General features: G+C 28.9%; 1 protein-coding gene and 1 long non-coding RNA gene across 3 annotated transcripts in view; one reads left to right on the top strand and one right to left on the bottom strand.

The window, feature by feature from the left end:
• Positions 1 to 9,815, bottom strand: part of LOC107464024 (F-box/kelch-repeat protein At3g23880) — a 24,436-nt gene that overhangs the window by 3,847 nt on the left and 10,774 nt on the right. The gene's annotated exons all lie outside the window — the stretch shown is intronic.
• LOC127741485 (uncharacterized) lies at positions 4,847 to 7,468 on the top strand. Its single transcript, XR_008002666.1, has 3 exons — positions 4,847 to 5,122; positions 7,058 to 7,107; positions 7,421 to 7,468. It is a non-coding gene; the product is annotated as an uncharacterized LOC127741485 (long non-coding RNA).

Below are 9,815 nucleotides of genomic sequence, written 5' to 3'. Positions count from 1 at the left end.
GAAAGGATATGGGAATAATAATTTGGCTATCAAATTATTTTCTTAAAATGTCTTTTATGATATAAAAAATGAATTGGATTAATTCATACCTTATCTTGCCTATGGATACAATAGTATTAAGAATCAAGATTAAGATTCGTTACATAGATAATGTAATGATTGACAATAGTTCATTATGTTCGAGGTCAACACTTTTCACGGTTAAATTAGTTGTTGATGTTGAGGCTGATTTCACCTTGAGAGCATCGAATCTGGCGGAGAGATCGTGTTCATTTTCGTCTCCAACTCCAAGTTGTTGGCGCTGAGAAGGTGCAGATACAATTGTTGAATCATAAAATAAGAAATGCCAACAATGAATACACCAATAAATAAAATAACAAATTAAAAAAATTAATATTACAAACACCGAATATAATTTACATTTGCCATTTTGTTAGCAACAACATTTGCACTGATATAATAATAAAATAAAATTTAACAATTATTAGTAATTGAAGTCAATGTATAATTTTTCAATAACCCGTGATTTGAAAATTTGAAAATAAAGACAAAATGCTTACGAAGGAAAATTGAACATTGAAGTAAAGGGTTGAATAAAAAATTCAAGGTATAAAGGAGAGATTGCTCATCACTAAGAATTCCAAGCTCTGATGACCAAATATCTCCGTTACAGCAAAAGTAGTGGCCAATAACACCAATAATGAGAGAAGTAATCAGAGTTGGGCATACCTTAAATTCCACAGCTCAAAATGAACCTTCACCCGTAATTTGAAACGTTGGAGTTCTGGACCTAGTAATTGAATCTGTGAGCAACTTCAAGTAATTGGCCATGAGCCTCTTCCAATGCCCTTTGCTGATCAAACTTGCAACTTCATTTTTCAGTTCATTCTCAAATCATTAAATTGCACAATCTTCTTGGAGTTTAATTTAAAAGTATTGAAACTTGTTTTGGTGCAATGATACTTGTTATAGATCAAAAGCAAGAAGATCAGAGTTTTACTCCAATAATCAATGTCACCAAGTTATTTTCCTATGTCCACAGGATATATCCATCTCATGACAGAGATTATATGAGAGAAGCAAAACAGTACATTTATTATTTGTATAAAAAAAAAATAAAAATACATAAAAGAGTGATATTTTAGCACTCATATTACAATAAAAAGAAATAGTTAGTCACTTGTATAGTTGTATAGGAACCAAGTGAGAGAATGTACCACACCAACTTAAAAATCTTAAGGCACTAAATAGTAAATACATGAATATCTCATCCCATAAACTCTTATACCTTATTTCATCCGATATTAGACCAAGTATCCCTCAGACTTGCTACTTAACAATAATTATCCAATAGAGAAGCAAAACTGGTTGGTGAATTAAATTTTGAGACGAAATTGAAGAATACTACAAACTAAATCAAGAAGTTATAATTATTTGTTAAAAAGATAGTTGAAGACTACCCTTTTCCTGATAAAGCTTTTATGCAAATATTTCGTGAGTCGACTTAGGAAATATATTGCAAGCAAACAATTATTGAATATAATGCATGACACAGTTAAGATAAATCTAGTGCGTTGTAAGATCTCAATAAAATGGCTATTTCTTGCAATTGCAACCATGAAACTCAGAACAACAAACAATTGTGAATAATAAACAATTAACCCAGAGAGAGAGAGAGAGAGAGAGAGAGAAACTTCTTCATACCAAGCTCCATCAATCACCAAACCCAACAGCAACACAGATTACAATTTAACTAAGCCAGTTAATACCCCTTTTTTTCAATTTCAAACAGCAACCTTATGGTGCAACCTTTGGGACAACACCCCAACCTTCCTGCACGATACAAAGAAAGCATTCGACATCACATGTAATCACCAATAACAACAACATAATACTGTGATAACAACATATAACATTAAAGTAGTAGAGCCTTCAAAAAGTAAAAACACCTAATGAAAACAACCCAAAGCATATGAAAGCAAGGTAGCAAAACAAATCCCCTTGCAACAATAAGATCAGAACAGAATTTAAGTCAAAATACCTTTTTTCAACAACACCTGATTTGAAAAGAGGGGCAGAACGCATATGAAGAAATTGAAAATATCAGAAGAAAAGTGTTGAGAAGCAATGAATAAAAAATACAGAAATAAAGGATAGAACGCCACATCAGCATTCAAATGCTGGGTTTTAAGATCCTACTAGTTTTACGCCCCGTGCCAAGCACGGAGACATAGCATCAGCCACGTTGAATATTACAGTAATAATTGAATGGCAGGAAATAAATTGACAAAAATTTCTCTGTACACAATATTAAGAATATGATTTGAGACTTTTTCATCAGAATTAATAATCAAGATTTTAAGATCAGACATATTATTGACTTGAGAGAGTGCAACATAAAGCTGATCATGTGTGAAAACAAACCTTAGAAGATACACACCAACAGTTGTGAGTGTCTGTCCTTAGGACTTATTTATGGTTATTGCAAATCAAAGCACAATTAGAAACTGCTTTCAGGTAAACCTGATAAGTAAGGTTTCATTATTAGGGATCATGTTCATCCTTGGAATAAAACAATTTGACCAACGTTTCGTCCTGCTAAGATGACGCACTCAATAACATGATCACCAAGTCGCCTAACTTGCATTCGTGTACCGTTGCACAATCCATTGGATTGGACAATATTATGAAGAAGCATGACAGGCACACCAATCTTAAGCACTAACTTGTGTTGTGAAATACCAGAATAAATCAATGCATTCAACGACTCTGTGCTCATTTTGTATAATTCAGATTCTAAGTGACCGTCTTCATTAAGCAGTGTGTCAGACCTCAAGTAAACCTTTTCATTGCCAGGAAGCAAAGATATGACATGATTGTTAACTTCGGTTACAACATCAAATATCGGTGCCAATATACTCCTGTCCTTAAATTAATCCATGCTATAAATATGCAGTAAGATATTAGGATAAACGAACAACACCAAATCATGAAGAGATGGTGACTCAAAATTAAATAGTAACTTTTTCGGTATCCTAATCACCGATTCACCATCGGAACTGTCTCCTAATAACCCGTCACCTAACTTAAGGATCCAGTTAGCAAATTTTTTTAACTAAACATTCGGATATCCTGTGAGCAAATTTCTTTATTTTCATTTTAAATTTTATATTTCAATTGGTGAACTCTAAACTTGATATGATTAAGCTAACCACAATAAACATTAACCATATAGCAACTTTTTTTTTATATGTGATTCATCACTTATATTCTATAAATATTATGAATATTGGTGCACTCTAAAAAGATACTAATTTAAATATTGAGGTCAATTAACCTATTAGTTATGTTCATTTTATCTGAGTAAATTAACAATCATAAATACTAATCAGATAACGACTCTTTTATTTCTTTATATGCGATTCATAGTCTATATTCTATATATATCATGAATATTGGTGCACTCTAAAAATAATGCGAATTTGAGGTCAAATAACTCAACACTTATATGTTCATTATAAACCCTATATCTTAATTGGTGAAGCCTAAAATTTACATGAGTAAGTTAATTATTACAGTAATTTTTTTATTTTTTTTATACGCAATTCATCATCTATATTTTATAGATACTATGAGTATTGGTGAAGTATAAAGAATACAAATTTAAACATTAAGGTCAAATATGATAGTGGTTTAGTGTTATTTAAATTATTAAATCTACATATATCCTAATTGATTAAATTATTTTTCTTAACCAATTATCAAATGTAAATATTTTATTATCTGAATCCAAAATTTAAAATATTAAATCTTAGAGGTGAATGCTAAATTATCCAAAGTTAATTTTAAAAGATAAATTTATGATAAAAATAATAAAATTTGTGAACACCATGTGGAGTTTAAGAAAAAAAATATTTAAAAACAAAATTATTATGCGTCTCAATTGATGAATTCTAAAATTTATGAGTAAGTTAAACCACCATAAATACTAATCACATGACGACTCTTTTATTTTTTTACATGTGATTCATCACCTATATATATATAGGTCAAACATTATTACTGCACTCTAAAATAATGCTGATTTAAACATTGAGGTTAATTAACACAATATTTATGTTTATTATAACCTGTACGTCTCAATTGGCGAACCCTAAAATTTACATGAGTAAGTTAATTACCACAAACATTTTTTATATGGTGACTCTTTCATTTTTTTTATATGTAATTTATTACCTATATTCTATAGATATTATAAATATTGGTGAATTATAAAAGATGCTCATTTAAATGTTGAGGTCAAATATAATAGTGTAGCTTAGTGTTGTTTGAATTATTAAATCTACATATATCATAATTAATTAAATTATTTTTTTAACCAATTATCTAATGTGAATATTAAATTCTTGAGTTGATACTAAATTATCCAAACATAACTTTAAAGGATAAATTTATAATACAAATAATAAAACTTATAAATATCAAGTTGAGCTCAAAAAAAAAATCGCTTAAACACAAAATTAATAATGGCAAACACAAAAAAAAAATAATTAATGCTTATAATGTCTAACAAAATAAAGCATCAAAATAAAAAATAAATAATCACTAACAAATATTTTTGTATTATTTAAGATATATTAAATTATAATATTATTAATTTTTTGTATTAAATACTATATAATTTAAATTAATAGATACAACTCTAATACATAAAAATTTATAATTTGTTAGTTTGAAATGGAAAAAGGGTTTGCACGCGTTTGGCTCCCTTTTCCAACTCCTTTCTTAGTCATCAGCAAAATGCCCTAGCCTCCACCCAAGAAAGCAAACCCTAGCCTCCAGCCTCCACCCAAGAAAGCAAATCCTAGCCTCCACCAATCTTGTCGCCGTGTGTCGGAGTGAGAGACTGCTGCTGCCGCTTCCGTCGCACTCAAGAACTTCCGCCTTGGTGCTATCGTCGTTCGTTTCTTAGCTCTCACCATCCCCTGTTCGCTCGCATCAGTCACCTGTTCGCTCTCCATCCCCTGTTCGCTGTCATCAGTCGCCTGTTCGCCGTCGTCCGTTGTGCTCAACCGCTCTCCGTCGTCCGTTGCGCTCAACCGCTCTCCGTCGTCCGTCAAAGGTTAATGCTCACTGCTAGTACTTGTTCTTCGTGTTTTTTTTATCGTCTGTTCAGAAACCAAACCCTCTTCATGCTTGTTCCTTGATGGTTAGTGATCGTCGTTTTTTAATACTCACTGTTGGTGTTTTATTTTTCATTGATTGATGATTATTGATTAAGTGATGTGTTGCTGTTTTGTTTTTTTACTTTGTGCTTGAGTTAATTGGATGCTCTGTCAGTGCTTAGTGCTTGTTCTTGGTTGATTGGCTTTGCTCACTACTCTGGCTTGTTCTAGCCTATGGCTTTGCTCATTACTCTGGCTTGTTCTAGCCTATTCTTGATTAATTAACTCTGTTACTGGCTTATTGATTGATGCTAAATTGGTACTGATAAACTGTTACTGGCTTGTTCTTGGCTTTTTTGTCGGATGTTAAATTTTGTTAAAGTTTCTTGATTTTGTGCTCGTTACCTCATTCAGTGCTCTTCTTTTTTTTGTTGTTGCTCATTGTGGTGAGCTTGTTAATCATTTGCTCATTGATTGATGCTAAATTGGTACTGATAACTGTTACCAGCTTGTGCTTGGCATTTTTTTTATCTGTTGTTAAATTTTGTTAAAGTTTCTTGATTTTGTGCTCATTACCTCATTTAGGGCTTTTTTTGTTGTTGTTAATCATTGTGCTGAGTTTGTAAAAATTGGGTTAAAGACTTTGTTAATCTTTGTTAAAGGATGTTAATTTTTGTGTTAACCTTGTGAAAACTATGTTAAAAACTTGATTGGCTTTGCTAACTACTCTGGCTTGTTCTATAGCCTGTTCTTGATTAATGAACTCTGTTACTGGCTTATTGATTGATGCTAAATTGGTACTGATAAACTGTCATTGGCTTGTTCTTGCTTTTTTTCTAATGTTAAATTTTATTAAAGTTTCTTGATTTTGTGCTCATTACCTCACTAAGTGCTTTTTTTGTTGTTAATCATTGTGCTGATCTTGTTAAAATTGGATTAAAATTGATAATCTTTTGGAGTTTGTTGTTAATCATTGTGCTGATCTTGAATTACTTGTGATGTATTTACTGTCATTTAGATTTTAGAGAGTGCTTATTCTTTGTTTTTTTTTGTTTCTTTTGTTTCTTTTTCTTTCCTTTTATTTTCAGACACCAAAGAATATATTACAAATTACATATTTAGATTGATTTAGGTTCTCATACTGTGGATATTGTAAGATTTTTGGTAAGTTATCCTTGTTAAAGTTTCTGACATAATCCTTGAAGATAGATGGTTTCTTGCCATTCATGGTTTTTGAAAAAAAAAAACAAATAACTAATGAAAAAAAGGAATGTGCTGCATTGTTGTTTTGGACTATTATAGTGAGTTTGTTCTATTTTAATCATGCTTGCTTGGCCTAAGTAAAAAAATAAATAATATGCAAGGGCATGTGATGTCTTATTTTTTGTTTAAATCACACATATTTACTAATAACTTGGGGAGGGAGAATTTGATAATGAGAACCAATGGGGACTTCAGTCAGAGGGGGAGGGAGAAGGAGAGAGGAACGGCAGCTCCATGATGCATTCATGTAGAAGTTTTGATGACACACCAACCTCGAAAGACAGCAACCACACGTGCAAAATTAGAGATAATATTTTATGTATACTCAATATATGTTGTGACTGCCTGAATGATAATGAAGTAATTGTGTGTGATAATGGTGATGCTTGGACAAATGAAAAATCTGTGATGAATAAAAAATAGGTAATAAGAAAGGAGGGATTGGATGAATTGGGTTATTTTGCTCAAAAAGATTTTGCCCTTCTGATGAATGAATCATTTCTTTTTATAGGTAAAATTTACATCAATGCTGCATGTGATAGCGTAAATTTTCAGAACAAATTGGCCAAATTTCAAACACACTTGTCTGATACTTTGAATTTACATTAATTATTTTTTTGAACTAACAGGTAACCTACTTTAATTAGGTGTTGAAACTTCCATCCATGACCAGCACGTGGTAAGACTGGAAATTTTTATCTTTCATAGTTTCATCACATTTGATGACTTTTATTATATATATAATATAATAGATAGATACATATTAAGATAAAAAATATTAAGATATCAAATAGATAATAGATATACATTAATAGATTAATAGATATACATTAATAGATTAATAGATTGAGCTATATTGATATATTTGGTATATAATAGGTATTAAGATATATAATCTTTTTAATAATTAATAATTTACTGTATTTCATTAATAATTTACTGTACTTCATAGGTTATTAGTTTGCTTATGATTTGTATAATTTTTTTTACAGTCAACAGGATGAATTGGTTGGATGAATTAATGAAAAATCAGACCAATCTTTATCTTTATCTTTATTTTTATCTTTATAGTATACAAATGGGAAGCTTATATGCTGACGTGGCACTCATACGTTGAGTCTGAAAATTTATTTGCTTAGGTGTCATCACTAGAAATTTTTAGAATTATATTTATAAATTATAAATGATTATTTGTTTAGGTTGTTATTTTCAAATTCAAAATTATTTGTTTGGGTTGTTTCACTTAGGTTGTTATTTTTTAAATTTTAAATTATTTTACTGAGATTGTTATTTTTTAAATTTTAAATTATTTTACTTTATCTGCAAATTTAATTCAAATTTAAATTAAAGTCAATTAAATTTAAAAAATTTTAGTTATAACTCAACCATAAAAGTATAAGTTATGAGATATGTGTAGCACCACAATTTAAAGTACATCAAACTCTTTCTTTATATACATCCAAAATCTAAAATTTCTCTACTTATTCCAATGGCTGGTATTCACAAAATTGCATAAATCAAACCTACAATTGATAGTTTGTGTGTATGTATACGAGTGATATGGTTATAGACACTACCAAGTTACGAAAAATTTTCATTGCCATACTCAATTGAGATGGTTTGGTTCGATGAAGACGTGAGTTTTCTACTAATATTTTTTATTTTATTTTAAATTTATATTATTTATATTTTAAATTTGTTTGTTTATCCCCATCTAATTTTTCTTTGATTTTTGTTTATCAATTCTAGGGAGGAAAAATACACGCCTCGGTTAAGAGGGTTCTTGTGTCTTGATTCGTGACAAGGAGGCAAAACAAGTTTTGGGAAAGACCTGTGTAAAGATACTTGATCCACTCCTATTGGTAAGTTCTAACCACTGTGCTTTGTTTTTAACAAACTTATTGATAACAATTTTTTTTTATTTTAAATCATTTCAGATGTTGTTAGATATCTTGTTGGAATTGGGAGTGAGAGAACTCTTGAAAAGAATGAAAAATTTATCAAGTACACTTTTATTAAATTAGAGATTGATAATGAGTAATCATATATTTATTTTTATAAATCTAAAATTTTTGATAATTTCATCTTTTTAAATTATTATTTAACTTATTTTGTTATGAATATTTTTATTAATATTATTAATAGGTAACAAACGTTTTTATTAAGGGCAACATTTTTGAAAAAAGGGCAATATTTTCTTCTCATTGATCATTAGTAGTATCTAATTCATAAATAATAATTAATAACTAATTATAATTTTAGGATGTTGATTACACCGGTGGTTTACTTCCAACTTCAAAGACTTCGTCAATCATTGAAGGGGAGAAAGTAGAAGATGTTAAGGTATTTATTCAAAAAATGAATTTTTTGGTTGTTTGTTTTCTCAAAGTTAGATCTTTATTTTATTAAAAAATATTATTGAGATAAAATCAAAGGTAAGAAAGAAGTCTTTAATTTAACGTAGTATTTTGTACAGAATTTGTTGTTTGAATTCTCCAATGAAGTTGCGGACAATGATGAATTCGAAGTGTTGGAAAATGCTATTACACCAACCAAGCGACTATCTTCGGAGTCGGAATATTCGAAGATGCAAGGAGATACATCAACTTGCAAGAAGATCAAGATTGAGAATGAAACTTGAGAATTTGGATGCACATGTTTTAGAATCCCTTTTAGAGTATATTTAATAGAATAATACTAAGCATATGTTTGTTTTGGTGGAAACATTGTCTTTTCTTGAGTTGTTATTTTTCTTTTGGTTCTTTTGAATTTTTATGTTTGGAATTTAGAATTTTTAAAAATATAAATTGAAGTTATTTGCTTATTATTTATGATTTTATTTTGAGAAAATGCCGCTCCCCTTCCCTGCGAGATGCTAAAATGTCACTCCACTTCCCTCTATTTTATAAATGTACATTTTCCTCCCTTCTAACTTTTAAAAAACCTCCTCTTTAATCCATTTTAAATTTTTTGTGTTAATAATGTTAACTTTATCCATTTTTTATGAAAAAAAATAAATTATTTTTTGAAAAAATATCCATTAACAAAAATTTTATTTTTTATTATTAAATTTTGCTTACCAAAATATCCTTTAATAAATTATTCTTTTATTAATTAAATTGTATTTTTAACGAAATATTTTCAAAAAAATTAATAATTAAATTATTTTTTTCTAAGATACCTATTTTTCAATAATTTTTTAATTATTAAATTGTGATTTTACTAAAATTTTTGTTAACAATTATTTTTATATTTACTATTATTTTTTTTATATTAATATATATTATTTTAATATTAAATAAAAAAATCTTACCACTGGTAATATGTATAACAATTAATATTTATTGATATTGAAAAATAATCTTACTAAAATTTTTTATTTAATAT

The sequence above is a fragment of the Arachis duranensis genome, chromosome 9 (assembly GCF_000817695.3).
Source record: "Arachis duranensis cultivar V14167 chromosome 9, aradu.V14167.gnm2.J7QH, whole genome shotgun sequence".
Lineage (NCBI taxonomy): Eukaryota > Viridiplantae > Streptophyta > Magnoliopsida > Fabales > Fabaceae > Arachis > Arachis duranensis.
Note: the sequence above shows the minus strand (reverse complement) of the source record. Positions and strands in the feature narration are given on the sequence as shown.